Below are 14455 nucleotides of genomic sequence, written 5' to 3' on the forward strand. Positions count from 1 at the left end.
AGTTGGTAAAACATCAGGCTTTTAATCTTAAGATCCAGGGTTCAAGCCCCTGTCTAAAAACTCAGCTTTTAAGTGGCCTTGTGTGCCAGGAGCCAAATGATTCCTGGTGCTGTCCACCAGCCACATGCTGATTCCCAGAAGCCATGGCCATTTCCTGGAAAGCTTCCTTTCCTGAGAAATCAGGAGAGAGGCCACATCCACAGGAACAGGCCTGGAACATGCAGTCTCTGGCTGGCAGGAAGTGCTGTGGGGCCAGGTGTTGAGAAAGCTCAGAGGGAGACCAGCAGAGATGAAGGGGAGACAGAGAAGCAAAGAGTACAGAGGGTTCAGGTCCGGCTATTGTGGGGAACTTCCCTGGTTTATACATGACCCTGGTGCAATTGGCCAGAGAGAGGATCTGAGTCCCCACCCCCGTACCAGAGGCCTGCCTGACCCCAAGGACGCTCTTTCTACTCTCATGTGTGGCAGAGTCCTTGTAACCCCAACAAGGCTGGGCCCAGGAATCTTGTCGTGCTCACTTCAAAAGGGCTACAGGGAGATCACAACCAGCGTCTCTGGAATGTCAGGGCAGGTCACAGTCTCTCCCTCACATGTCCCAGGCCTCCTTCCCAGGCCCTGGCTGTGCTGCAGGGACACCATGGGCCGGACACTTGCTCTGGCAGTGGCCACATGCTCTAGGTGACAGGACCCTTGTTCCCAGTGTCAGCCCCCATGTAGGGGATATGATCCCCCACCCCCGAAGGTCTGGCCTGCAAGGCCTCTGGATTGGTGGCATCTCCTTGTGCTGGGCCTTCTGCCCAGGGTCCCCCTCACTCTCCCAAGCTGCTCACTGCACCCACCTCCAGCCCCAGTGCTGCTGCGGCTCTGCCTCCAGCTCCCTGGGCTGCTCCTCTGGCCTCTCTGGCTCTGCTTGCTGCAGCTCTTCTCCCAGCACAGATCTGCTCCCTGGGCAGCTTCTGTGGCTCATGCTGCTCCGGCTCAGTTCCTAGCATGGATCTGCTCTGGTTCTCCCTGGCTGGCACAGCTCTTCTCCCTGCCTCTTCTCGAGCTCCTGCTTTCTCCTTAGCTGGGTCCCACTCTGGCCCAGGTAGTTCCAGCTCACACAGATGATGGGATCCCCTGCCCTGGTGACTCCCTCATTACACTGCCTGGCCTGTCAGTCGGGCTAACTTTGGAGCTTTGGCCTCTCCCCATTGCTCCTGGGGACTGTCAGTCTTAGGGTCCTGATTTCCTATTGATCCTTCCCCCTTCTGTTGGTACTGGGAACTAGCCAACCAAAAACCCACTGAGCTTTAGTAAGGGGCCAACAGTCCCTTACACGATCCAGCCCCACGAGGGTCACCGATGTGCAGAGATAGCAGCACAAGCTGGTACCATGGTGTAATGGGCAGCACTCAAGACTCTGCATCCTGAGTTCAAATCTCAGCGGAACGTTATGACAAACCCCTAGAGCTCACAGTGCTTATCTTCCCTGTCTCCAGCTGCGCAAAAACAAATCTTTCTCCTCTTGCTGGGTAACTTGCCCTCTAGAGCCTGGTTGTGAGGGCCACAATGGGTTGAGGCTCTAGAACTTGCTACTCTGGTTGCTGATACCTGCAATCCTGTGGTTTGACCAGATGCTTGGGTTTGTCGCAGCTTTGCCTGATGCCCACAAGTTTGGCCATTTTGCTTGCAGCCACATGTTGCCTCTTGTCCACATGGCACTTGAAGGAAGGAGTTCCAGGGCCAGGCTTGATAGTCAGGGCTAGGCAGGATGGAGGAAGAGTCCCAGGCTGGAGCCCAACACACCTTTTCTGCTCTGGGCACCTAGAGCAGAGGTGGCTGGTGCTGACAGCTCCAAGGGAAGGCTTAAAAGCTGCAGAGCAACTATGGGAGGGGCAAGAGGAGGGAAGGACCAGGACCGGCTTTAGGAAGTGTGGGGCCCAATTCGAACATTTTCGGAGGGGCCCTGTCAGGGATGACTTAAAAAAAAAGTAGAAAAAAAAGCCTTTCATTTCTTTCATGTATTATTTACTGTCCATAACTATATGAATAATAAAATTATATATTATATACATTGCATCATATATGCTGTTGTTTGGCTATTAATGACTGCCATTTCACATGTGTGGGTCCCTGCCACTCCCTGGGGGTGTGCACATGTGTTGGTCCCAGCTGCTCCCTGCCCCCCTCATTGAAGCAGGTGTGCAGGGTTACTGCCCTGGAAACTGCAGGGCAGCAGTGGACATGGGGCTGGCTGGAGGCAGGGCAGGGGCTGACTGGAGGTAGGGTCAGGCTGCAGGCAGGGCAAGGGGTGTGGGGCTGGTTGGAGACAGGGGGTGTGGGGCGGGCTGACTTCAGGCAGGGCTGCAGGGGGGTGCAGCAGGGATTTGCAGGTCTGGAGACAGGGAAGTGCGGGACTGGCTGGCTTCAGGCAGTGGGGTGCAGCAGGGGTTGACTGGAGACAGGGCAGGGGGTGCGGGCTGGGCAGGGTGTGCAGGGCTGGTGCGGACAGCAGTGTGTGGTGGGCTGGCTGGCTTTGGGCAGGGCTGCAGGGGTGTGGGGCAGGGGCTGGCTGTGGGCACGGGGTGCAGAGCTGGCTGCAGGCAGGGGGGGCCAGATTGCTGTGGGCAGGTCAGGGGGTGCAGCAGAGGCAGCTGGAACCCCAGCCCTTTAAGTAGCCCCCAAACCCCCTTCTACCCCACCCCGGACCTTTTAAATAGCCATGGGAGCGCTGGGGAATGCCTGGGGGAGGCGGGGCTCCGGCGGCTATTTAAAGGACCGTGGTGGCAAAGGCAGCTGGAGCCCCTGGTCCTTTAAAAAGCCCCCGGAGCCCCTCACTGCCTCAGGGTCCGGGGGCTATTTAAAGGGCCCAGAGCTCCAGCAGGGGTCGCGGGGCTTGCCGCGCTCCAGCCGGAGCCACCAGGCTTGCCGCACTCCGGCCGGAGCGTGGCAAAGCCCCGCCGCCCCGCTCTCCCGGCTGGAGCCCCGGCCGGAAAGCAGCAAAACCCCACCGCCCCGCTCTCCCGGCTGGAGCCCCGGCCGGAGCGCGGCAAAGCCCCGCCGCCCCGCTCTCCCGGCTGGAGCCCCAGCCGGAGCGCGGCAAAGCCCCGCCGCCCCGCTCTCCCGGCTGGAGCCCCGGCCGGAGCGCGGCAAAGCCCCGCCGCCCCGCTCTCCCGGCTGGAGCCCCGGCCGGAGCGCGGCAAAGCCCCGCCGCCCTGGCTGGAGCTCTAGCTGGGAGCGCGGGGCCGCGCCGCACTCCCGCCGGCGCTTCGCTCAAAGGAGCGGGACCATGGAAGACCTCGGAGCAGACCGCAGCCGGGGACCGGGGTAAGTTAAAAAAAAAATAAAAAGGTGCCTAAGGTGCGGGACCCTCTTAGGCGCGGGGCCCGATTCCCCGGAATCGGTCGAATCGGCCTAAAGCCGGCCCTGGGAAGGACCATGCTTATGCGTGGCCAGCAGACAGCCACAAAGACACCCGGTCAGCCTGCTCCCTGCTGCCTGGCTGCCAACCCCCTGAAACGTGCTTAATACACGCAGTGATCAGCAGGGAAACCTGTCACAATGTGTGTGCGAGGAGAACCTGCTTGGCTTGGAAGGGAGCGAGGAAAAAGAGCGAGTGAAAAAAATAACCAGGGAGAGAGCGAGAGCGAAAAGAACATGGAAGGCAGAGAAAGAAATAAAGGGAGAGAAAAAAATAGAAAAAGAAGGAAAGGAAGGAAGAGCATGAAAGGTAGAGGGGGAAAAAGAAAGCAAGAACATGCAAGCTAGAGAAGGAAAGGAATGAAAAAGAACGAATGACCCACAAGCGCTAGTTGAAGCTGGAATGGGACAGTCAGAGAAAGGACAGACTGACCCGTTAAGCAAGGTTGCACCCCAGATTCTCCATGTTGGGGGCACAGGCCCCCTATTTCCATCCTGGCCCTGCTTGGGGGGACCATGCATAGGTGCCTATTGACACCCCCATGCTCCGTGAAGGGGGGCAAGTCCCGCCATACCCTCAGGGCCGCTGAAAGCGGGTTCAGGCCTCAATGAAAAAAAATTTCAGGCTCCCCAGCAAGAGTGGACCAGCTAAATGGGGCAATGAAGCCAGGGAAGCCAGGCCCTGGTCCCTCTTCTGGACCACAGGGCCCCAGTAATCTGTACCGGCTTTCCGCTTGCATGGCAATGGTGGTGCACTCACGCACTGGCACGCCTTTTAGTATTGTGACTATTTATCTGTACAATAGCAGCACCTACAGAGAGCAGGGCAGACTCAAACCCCTGTTGTGCCAGGGGCTTCACAGACACAGAGACAGTCCCTGCCTCAGCTGAGATCAGGGCCCCGTTGGGCCGGGTGCTGCCCAGACACAGCGAGAGATAGGCCATGCCCCAGAGAGTTTACAGGCTCCATATCGAAAAAGTGGGAGGAGAAACAGAGGTCCAGGATCACACAGCAGCTCTGAGAGTAGAACCCAGGAGTCTTGGTTCCTCCTGCTCTAACCACTAGACCCCACTCTGCTCCCAGAAATGGGGCTAGAACCCAGGAAAAGGGGGGGGAGTGGTGTCTAGTGGTTAGAGGAGCCAGGACTCCTGGGTTCCATTTCCAGTGCTGAGATCAGGCACCAGTGCTCCAAGCATGTGCTTGGCGGTGGCACTCCAGCCCCTGCCTCCTCTTTTTTGGGGCGGGGAGGCATGGAAAAAGCCAGGAGCCAGCCCTGAACCAAGATGTTCCCTGTCAGCTGAGGCTTTCAGGCTGAGCTGGAACTGACCCTGCAATTCTGGCTTCAGTAGCAGGATGGCGCTCACGGCAGCCTGAGGTGCACAGGCTGGACTGCAGTTCAGGCTGCCCTGCCGCTGGAGAGCCGGAGCGTCACCCCCCTAGGGCGGCTCTAGGCACCAGCAAAGCAAGCACCTGCTTGGGGCAGCCCATTTGCAGGGGCAGCATGGGAGCTGAGAACCAATAGGGGTCTCTGGGAGCTGTAGTTCCTTGGTTAACTCCCTGCCTATAGAGCCAGCCCTGGAGCAGGGAAAGAACTACATTTCCCAGCATTCCCTTGGCCACTACCGCCTCCTTTTCCCCTGATCACCCCCTCCTGGGACCCTGCCCCTAACTGCCCCCCAGGACCCCACCCCCTATTTAAGTGCCACTGGTCCTTGTCCCCTGATTGCCCCCTCCCAGGACCCCTGCCCCTAACTGCCCCTTGGAACCCCACCCCCTTTCTAAGCCTCCCTTTGCCTTTTCCCCAACTGCCCCCTCCTGAGACCCCATCAACTTCCCCCCAGGACCCCACCCCCTACCTGTCCCCTGACAAACCCCTGGGACTCACATGACTATCCAACCGCTGCCTGTCCACTGACTGCCCCCCCCATCTCTGACCCATCCAACCCCCGCTGCTCCCTGTCACCATGGACACACACTAATGCACAGCCGTGAATGTGCTGAGGGAGCTGGTCTGAGCAATTTGAAGTGACAATTCTGTGAGAACAGAAAAATTGTGTAGTGAAGCAGCTGCACATCAAGTAGTTGTGGCTGAGTGGTTAAGGCAATGGCCTAGAAATCCATTGGGGGGTTTCCCCATGTGGGTTCAAATCCTGTCAACTACGGAAGCATTAGTGTGTTGTTGTTGTTGTCTTAGTGCTTGAGCATCCATGGAGACAGATCTGGTCTCACTCTGAGGCTGTCTACACTTAAAATACGGCTGTAGCCCTGTGGAGTAGACAGTTGCTACAGTGAGGGGAGAGGTTTTCCATCCCTGTAGTAGCTGCATTGACAGAACAATCTTTCCTTTCATTTAGCACTATCTAACCATGGCTTAGGTCAGCTTAATTATACTGGTCCTAGGGTTTTTCACACCCTGAAAGACGTACTTGTTAGAGGGTTTATCCCATCAACCTCCCATTCCCTGGTCCTTCTCACGTGACCAGAGAGCAGCAATGCATGAAGCTCAAAGGTGCAAACAATTCAATGTTTATTGGGGTAAACTTCCAGCAAGAAATGATTCCAGTTTCCTTCCTCAGCATCCCCCTTCCCAGCTCTGACACCACAGAGGCTTGCCTGTGTCCCTGTTCCTATTCCCCCTGTTGGCAAAACATAATTCCAATTCCCCACCCCTATTCCCATTCGCATTCCCCCCCTTACGTCCTGATTGACTGCGGACTATATAGTAAAACTTGAGTTCTGCTTAGCTCTATCTTAACCAATCATTTTACTGAAATGTAACTAACCAATCCTAACATATTGTAACATGATTATCTAACCAATTATACCCCACTGCCTTAATTGGTTTACACCCAACAAATTAATTATACAGCAGGCTGAAACAATCACAGCACCAGATAGAGATTATACAGACAAGCAATAGCAAAGTGGGGACTACAGTGACAGAACAACAAAGAAATGAGAATTTCACACCCCAGCTATTGACCAGTGAGTTGTTCCCAGATAGGATGTTATCCTGGTAGAGGCTGGTTGCTTAACTCTCTGGCCCCCAGGGCAGGATTTTGAGGTTCACCATTACTGTCTCAGAATGCCAGCACCCATCTTTGTTCACTTAAAATGTGAGCAGGGAGATTCCAACACCTCAGAACTCATGGCTCTCCAGGAAACATGTAACTTTAGGTCCAGGTGAGTGTGTCTAAAAATCAGCTGCGCTGTAGAAGGTCTCTAGGAGTTGAAAGAGATGTGCCATCTCGACCTCCCTAAAGAGTTCATCAACTATTAATGAAAACTAGGGTTGATAAGTCATATTCTTTGTAGTATCAGGATGGTGGACTGGTCTAAAGTGCTAGTTATAAGACTCTTTTTCTTCCAGTCCCATGGGTGTTCTGGTCTCTGCATAGAGACGTGGTTTCACATCCCACTCCTGACATTACGATTTAATTCTATCTGGAGAAAATGGCCTCACTTCAATCTCCTTTGGAACAATAGAACCCTATTTGCTTAGCTTTTCTCTTCCAGTAGCTGTGAGAGAAGTTCCAAACCAGGGGGAAACAGGGCCTGTTCTCTCGACTGATCAATTTTTTGTCTTCCTTCATTCGAAGCCATTTTCTCAGATACATCCCTATTTCCCACACTTTTATGAAACTTTAGGCTCATCATTTAATTGCCGCACAACTGTACTTATGAAGTGCAGTGAAACACAACATTTTTTGGATATTCTTGCAGAAGAGTTTTGTTTTCTGACCTGGAATTGAACAGGGGCTACCCGAGGGGGACAATGCTGCTCCCTTTTCTTTGCTCATCCAAAAAACATATGTTCGTGGTGCCCTTTATTTCCTTGTTCTTCAAACACCTGTCGGGGCGGCCAAGGGAGACTTGGTCCTGACTCTCGGGGTCCCTCCCTGCCCTGCCTTTCTATATGATTCTGTTGTGTGGGTTTGCGCTGTGTTGTTGTTCCACGCTGAGCTGTTTTGCACAGTGTCACTTTGCACTCTGACACATTGTTTCGTGTTGTATGATTTTTGCACTGGCTTGTGTTGCGTTGGTTTGAGCTGAGCTCTTTTGCAGTGCATCATTTTGCCCGTGGGGCGTTCATTTGCATGGTGCTGAATTGTCGGGGTTTGCACTCCTACGTGTTGTCACTTTGTGCTGTGGAATGTCAGTTCACGCTGAATTGTTAGATGTGAGATTGGGGTGTTTCCACTTTTGTGGTTGTTTGTATTGTATTGCGATGGCATCGAATTATAGAGCTGTACGGCTGCAAGGGCCCTGGAGAGGTCATGAAATCCAGCCCTCTCTGCTGAGGCAGGGCCAAGCAGAGACGATGCATTGGGGGCCATGTGGGATCGAGTGCCCACAGCAGCCGGCCCAGGCAGGGAGCAGAAGGAGGGAACCAGAGCCAGAGCAGGTTGTCTATGGGACCAAGTATATGCAGAGTATCCTTGACAGAGGTTTGTTCAACCTGTTCTTAAAAGTCTCCTAGGACAGAGACTCCACAGACACCCTTGGGAGCCTATTCCAGAGCTTAACTACCCTCAGAGTTAGAAAGCTGTTCCCAATATCTAACGTGAATCTCTCTGGCTGCAGATTAAGCCCATTATTTCTTGTCCTACCATCAGTGGACATGGAGACCAATTGATCATTGTCCTATTTATAAAGACCAAACTTTTCCCTCTGCAATCATCCATTAAATGGTTATTATCCCCTCTTCTTGCTTGGGGTACAATGGAAGAGGAGAAAATACTCTCTTAACATAGGATGCAAATGTCAGTTTGTTTTCTCTTCATGTTTTAGTGAAGCTCAGAGAGAAGAAGAAACATGACCTGCCAAAGAGCATAGAGAGTTTGTTTCATTTTGATCTGTGACTATTAGCAGAAGAGTGACACCTAAGGGCTGTCGCTACCACCCACCATGGGGCTTGGATTTATGATGGTGGGATTAAGAGCATCATGCTCTACCAACAGAGCTAGCTAGATTTAAAGTCAGTCAACTGCCCAGATGCAGTGTAGAAGGTGCCCTGAAGGTTTTTATTTGTGAGCTGAGGTTCCCTGTCTTACATTTGCCTTCTTTCCTGGTTTGTTATGTCTCCAGCGAGCAAACCAGAGCTGTCACAAGGCTGGTTAGATGCTGCTTTCTAGACCAGAAAGCTGGGGTTGATTAAGCATGCTGCCGCCATCAGCTGGTCAGAGCAACCAGGGCGGGAGGTTGGAATTTAGGATTCTCCCACCAAGGGGAGGTGCTGTTGGACTCATCTAGTGAGGGAGAGTCTGAAAAAGATTCTCAGTTCCCAGAGAGGGGGCAGACAAGCTGGTGCCACACACATTTTCACAGGGAATCGGGCCCCCCCTTGGGAAAAACTCAAAAGAAGCCCAGACCCAGGAGTGTCAGAGAAGGGAATCACTGTTTGCTTTAAGAGATGGGTGAGGGAAACCTGCAGGTCCTTAGATCCCTCCAACACCTGATAGAATCATTTGTGGGGAAAGTCTGGGGAAGCCAAGGAGAGGGAAAAAGGCCTTGCAGCTGTTGTGCAATCACTATGCTCTCAGCAGAAGGGTCCGGGGAGCTCTGCTCTCAGAACACACAAGATGGCAAAGTTCAGAGCCCTGTTGCACGGAGTCAGACTGTGATCAGCTCACATTGAGAGGAAGCAACACCCCTCCCTTGGTCTCTATGCCACAGCTCCTGTCATCTGAGTGTCCTTCCTGCAAAAGTCGGCTGCTGAGAGGGTTGCGATGGGGTAAATGAAGACAGAGGAGGATTGTTCCTCCTGGGGTTTTTTTGTGTGGCTCTGTGATCCTGCTGGAGGAAGCATCCTTAGAGTTTATTTCAGTGGCTTGTGTTGGGCTGAGGTTGTGACCCTGAGTACAGGGGTTCCTGTACTCTCTGTTCTTCACCCCTCAGGGAGTGGACAATGGAGTACTGTCAGAAAGTGGATAGAAAGTAGCCTAAGAAAGTGTAGCATAAGTGAGAAAAAAAAACAACATTATCAGTTCCCTGGTGGTCTAGTGGCTAGGATTTGGCACTTTCACTGCCAAGACCTGGGTTCAATTCCCGATCAGGGACAAGTGACTTCAATTTAAAAAAAGCTTCACTTATTCTTCACTTGCAATGTAAATAAATCTGTGGCTGTTTCTTGATTCCTCCATCTTCCCAGTGTCTCCATGGCAGGGATGGCTCCAGGCACTCGGGATGGCCAATGGAATGGGGAGGCTTCTGTGGCTATTGGGTCCTCTCAGTCCCTCTTGGAGGGAAAGACTCACTGCCAAAAGTGGCAGAGGTAGAGCTGCTGCTGATTGCAGCTTTTTTATTTGTTTTTTCCGCTTGGGGTGGCAAAAATGCTGGATCTGGCCTTGCTCCATGGAAGACAATTTGTTAAATCCCAGATGAGTGGAGTTCTATCAGTTCTCAGCCTGAGTCCTTAGGTCTTAATCCTGAGGATATTGTCCCATCATGGGGCTATTTACCTCCTCTCTTTCATACAGAAGCACAATTTTCCTTGCACAGACACAGGAACAGCAAGATCTTTCTCTGTCCCTTGTGCAAAGCAGGAGGCCAAATTCCATGGAAACAATGGATGAGTTGGGGCCCTGGGCACATCCAGCCCTGGCAGTGAGATGTTCCCTCCCCTCTTTCTTTATGCTCCTGTTGTTATTTCATGGATTGTCTGGGATGGGGGAAAAGCTGAGTTCACTCCAAGTGAAGGCTAAAAAGGACCCTCAAAGTCTCAGGACCCAACCCCTGCCACCAGGATCACTGAGGTGCTGGGGATTTGAGTAGGAAAGGGACTGTGTGAATTGTCAAGGTGGGGAATGAATAACAATCTACAACCAGATCCACCTCATTAACTACTGACACAGGCTAATCCTGCTGCAGCTAGAAGGGAAACTGGGAGTGATTCTTTGCTGTTCAGCCATGGAAACAGTGACCCAATTGCACCGCAGTGAATGTGCTGGGGAAAGCTGGACTTCATAGGCAGGTGGAAACACCTAAAACCCCCCACCCCATTTCTGCCACCAGGGTGAGGTGTTGAGCTGCTCACAGCATCCCACACCATGACCTTGCAGCAGGGGATTGCAGCACCCCCACCACCCAATGCAGGGGAGAGGGCTGAGTGTATCTCTGCACCCTGATTCCAGGGCACAAACTCTCTCTGCCCCACACATAGAATCTGGCCCTGCTGAAAAGTGACCCCTATGAACAAGTAACCTCCAGGAGAGCAGGCCTGGCCCTCATCGAGGGGAATGGGCTTCTTATGAAGCTTATAGGTCACTGGCTGCAGTGAGAACAGGAGGGCTCTGAGTGTAACCCATAGCAAGTACAGCCCATCTGGGGATTTAGCTCGGTGGTAGAGCATGTGCTTTGCATGTACGAGGTCCTGGGTTCATTCCCCAGCATCTCCATGCTCATTTTTCACCCTGCTCTTTGCTCATGCCCAGAGGGGATGTGGCCTACCAGTCTCCCTGCACCAGTTTCAGTCCTGCTCAGTGAGGGGCAAGTGCCAATTGCATGGAAAGTCTGCGGGGGGTTCTGCTCCTAGGTCACCTTGGTACATTTAAGATTCCCACCAGCTGCGCTGCTTGGGACAAGGGTAGATGAGAAGGGCGAATCATCTAGCACTGGAGGGAAAGGTCCCATCTGCACAAACTGAGAGGCAAGGAAACAGAGGGGCAGTCAGTGCTCAGAGAGGAGACTGGTCAGTGATGTACTCCCAACAGGGGACACTGTCATTTTGAGTATCACAGGGGCAGCTGCGTTAACCAGGATTTGTAAAAAGCGAAAGTCCTGTGGCACCTTATAGACTAACAGATGTACAGGAGCATAAGCTTTGAGGGGTGAATCCCCACTTCATCAGATGAATGTAGTGGGAATTCTGTGCCTGGCTAACCAACTACAAAAGCAATTTCTCTCCCCTTGGCGTTCACACCTCAACTGCTAGAAGAGGGCCTCATCCTCCATGATTGAACTAACCTCCTTATCTCTAGACTGATTCTTACCTGCATATTTATACCTGCCCCTGCAAATTTCCAACACATGCATCCGATGAAGCGGGTATTCACCCACGAAAGCTTATGCTCCAATACGTCTGTTAGTCTATAAGGTGTCACAGGACTTTGTCTTTTTGAGGTGAGTGCAGCTTGCTTGGGAGGTGCTGACGATGGATGGAAAAAAGGCTGGAGTCAATGACAGATGAGACCACAGAAGGGGAAGGGGAATGGCAGCCCCACAGAAGGTCCTGGGTGCTCAGATGCCCCAGTTATTGCACCCTGGCCTGTCGTAGAGAGAGAAAAGACACTGAGGGACCCAGCCCCCCTAACAGTGATCCCATGGACAATAACCTGGTTGGGAGTGGGGTGAAGGTTCCCTCTGGGCAAAGTGGAGCTGAAATCCCTCAGTGTCCTGGAATTTAAGCAATGGAAGCTTCAAACCCTGCACGGGTGTGGGCTGAGGTGCATCAGCAGAAGGTTGGGCTGGACAGGGTGGCAGGTTTGTATAATTTTTGGTGGTGCCCAGAATGGGACCAAGTCCTGCCCCACCCACCCCACACACCTGCCTAAGGCTCTGGGAGGGAGTTTGGGTGTGGGAGGAGAGGGGTTGGAGTCTGGGAAAGAGTTTGAGTGCAGGGTCTGGGGTCAGTCAGGGGGTTGAAGTGCAGGAGGGTGTGCAGGGGGCAGGCTCTTGGAGGGAGTTTGGGGGCAGGTGTGGGGTCTGGCTTGGAGTTGGGGGTGCAGGAGCAGGTGAGGGGTGCAGCATTTACCTCAGACATCTCCCGAAAACAACCTGCACCCCCCTTTGGCAGCAGCCCTAAGCATAAGGGCCGGGGGCATCTCTGAGCATGGCTGTCCACAGACTCCACCCTTGCAGCTCCCATTGCCACAGTTGGCAGAGTTGGCACTTGGGGTGGGGGCAGCACGTGGAGACCCCCCCCACCCCAGGGGCTGCAGGGATGTACCAGCTGCTTCCGGGAGTGGTGTGCCACATGGAGCAAGGGTGGGCAGGATGCCACCTTAGTTCCCTTGTGCTGCTGCTGGTGGTGGCAGGGATCCCCGGGCCCTTTTAAATTGCCCTGGGGCGGCAGGCGGGACCAGGGGGGACACTCCCAAGGGCCTAACGTTGCTTTGCACAACAATAAATCTTGGAACAGAACAGAAATGGAATGGCAGCAGAACCTAAGGAATTAAAAGCCTCCAGATTCATGTGTGTGCACTGACTCCAAACGGAAACTGTAATTTGACTCACTTTATGTCTGCGGCCAGTAAAATATCAGGACAAAATCATTCCAGTGATCGTGACCCTGGGTTTGAGGAGGCTTTGGTCTTATTAAAATATAACTAGCATGTTTCACTTGTGTTTTTAAAGGTGGCTTCCCCAAGCAATCCCAAATTGTTCTTCCCACAGCTGGCTGATGGGGGGCAGCAGAGGATCTCCCCAATCTGGGGGAATCTCTCTGGGCCCCACTGTTCATTCTCCATCCTTTCTCCCCCTAATCACAGACACCCCTTCCCTCCCCATTATCAGTGTTTTAGAGCGACGCCTCCCCCCCTTTATGGGATACAGACTCTGTGACAGAGACTGAGTGGGGCTCCTCTCTGCATGGCCCCAGTGGGGAAGGAAAGAGACTGGAGGTGCGGGGGAGAAGACAGGCAGACGGAGTCAAATGGGGCTAAACCAGAATAGAGGAGATTTTCTTCCTGTTAAAATGTACTGGAGTCTTATGGCTGAAAAGCTGCATCTTGAGTTAGGTTTGATGCATCAGCCTTGCAATCGCCAGGCAAAGGTGTGACCCACAGAGACTGATAACTGCCTGCTTCCCAACTTTGTCTAAGAAGCACCTGCACTGGTGCAACTGGTTAGTGCAGAGGGGGATACTGCTGGGGTTATGAATTCTACCCTTATCTGGAGCGCTGGTTTCTATTCCTTGTGTAGTTTCCCCAACTTGCTTTGCTTAATTCGCATGGAAAGTGCCCTACTAGGAAAAGAAGAGTAAGTTCTAAAATGTGGAAGTAGGTGCACAGCTTGGAAACATCCCCCCTGTGCTGCCATTAGTTCCAGTAGATTGTCCACTGGCAGCGTGAATTGATTTCTTTGCTGCTGAGAAAGCTGCCAGGAAAAGTCTCTGGTCACCTGAGCTCCCTGCTTCTTCAAGCACACCCCTGGCTCCTTCTCTGCCCCAGTCACTGCTGTAGCAGGGTCCTATATGCACTGAACCTAAAGCTTTTTCAAGCCTTCTTAGTGCAATTAGCAGCACATCAGTCTCATAATCTGAAAGTCCTGTGTTTAAGCCTCAGAGAAAGCAATGAGTTTCATTCCCTAGTTCAGATTTTCTACAGGAAATCAGAGAAAAGAAACTAGAGGAGAGTGGTTTCTAGACACCCTCCCACCCATCTAACACACACACAGATTTTTCTAAGGCATTAACTTTTCCTTCTGTATGGATCTTGTATTCTCCATAGAGCAAATAAAACCAAAACATGCAAGTCTAAGCCTAATACAGTATGAAACTCAATACAGATCAAATCTCACCCTCAGAGATCTTCCATTAAGCTTCTTTCACAGACTAGACTTATTTCTTGTCTGGGCCCAATCTTTTCACCTGGTATAGTCCTTGTTCCAGCTCAGGTGGTAGCTAGGGGATTTCTCATGACTGCACCCACCTTTCTTCTGTTCCACCCCCTTATACAGCTTTGGTACAAGGCAGGAATATTTTGTCTGTCTCCTGGGGAAGAGCCCCAGGTTTAAGATGGATTCCTGTACCAGGTGACATGGTCACATGTCCTGTGAGACTCTAAGCCTTCATTATTTCTGGCCTGACTCCCAAATGGTGCAGGACAGAGCCATCTGCAGTCTATTGTCCTGGTTAATGGGAGCCATCAAGAGTCCAAACCACTATTAATGGCCCACACTTTGCATCATTACAACAGGACCTCAGAGTTATAGTTCATATTTCTAGTTTCAGATACAGGAATGATCGGTTCATACAAATAGGATGAACACACACAGTAGATTATGAGCTTTGTAATTATACCTTACAAGAGACCTTTTGCATGAAGCATAGTC

At 52.4% G+C, this 14455-nt stretch overlaps 2 non-coding genes across 2 annotated transcripts; both read left to right on the plus strand.

Moving 5' to 3' along the window:
* The first annotated feature begins 5481 nt into the window (after positions 1–5481).
* On the plus strand, positions 5482–5565 carry TRNAS-AGA (transfer RNA serine (anticodon AGA)). The gene has a single exon. It is a non-coding gene; the product is annotated as a tRNA-Ser (tRNA).
* A 3826-nt stretch (positions 5566–9391) lies between these two features.
* Positions 9392–9463, plus strand: TRNAE-UUC (transfer RNA glutamic acid (anticodon UUC)). Its single transcript has one exon. It is a non-coding gene; the product is annotated as a tRNA-Glu (tRNA).
* The last annotated feature ends 4992 nt before the right edge of the window (positions 9464–14455 follow it).

Source organism: Gopherus flavomarginatus, chromosome 19 (genome assembly GCF_025201925.1).
Source record: "Gopherus flavomarginatus isolate rGopFla2 chromosome 19, rGopFla2.mat.asm, whole genome shotgun sequence".
NCBI lineage: Eukaryota > Metazoa > Chordata > Testudines > Testudinidae > Gopherus > Gopherus flavomarginatus.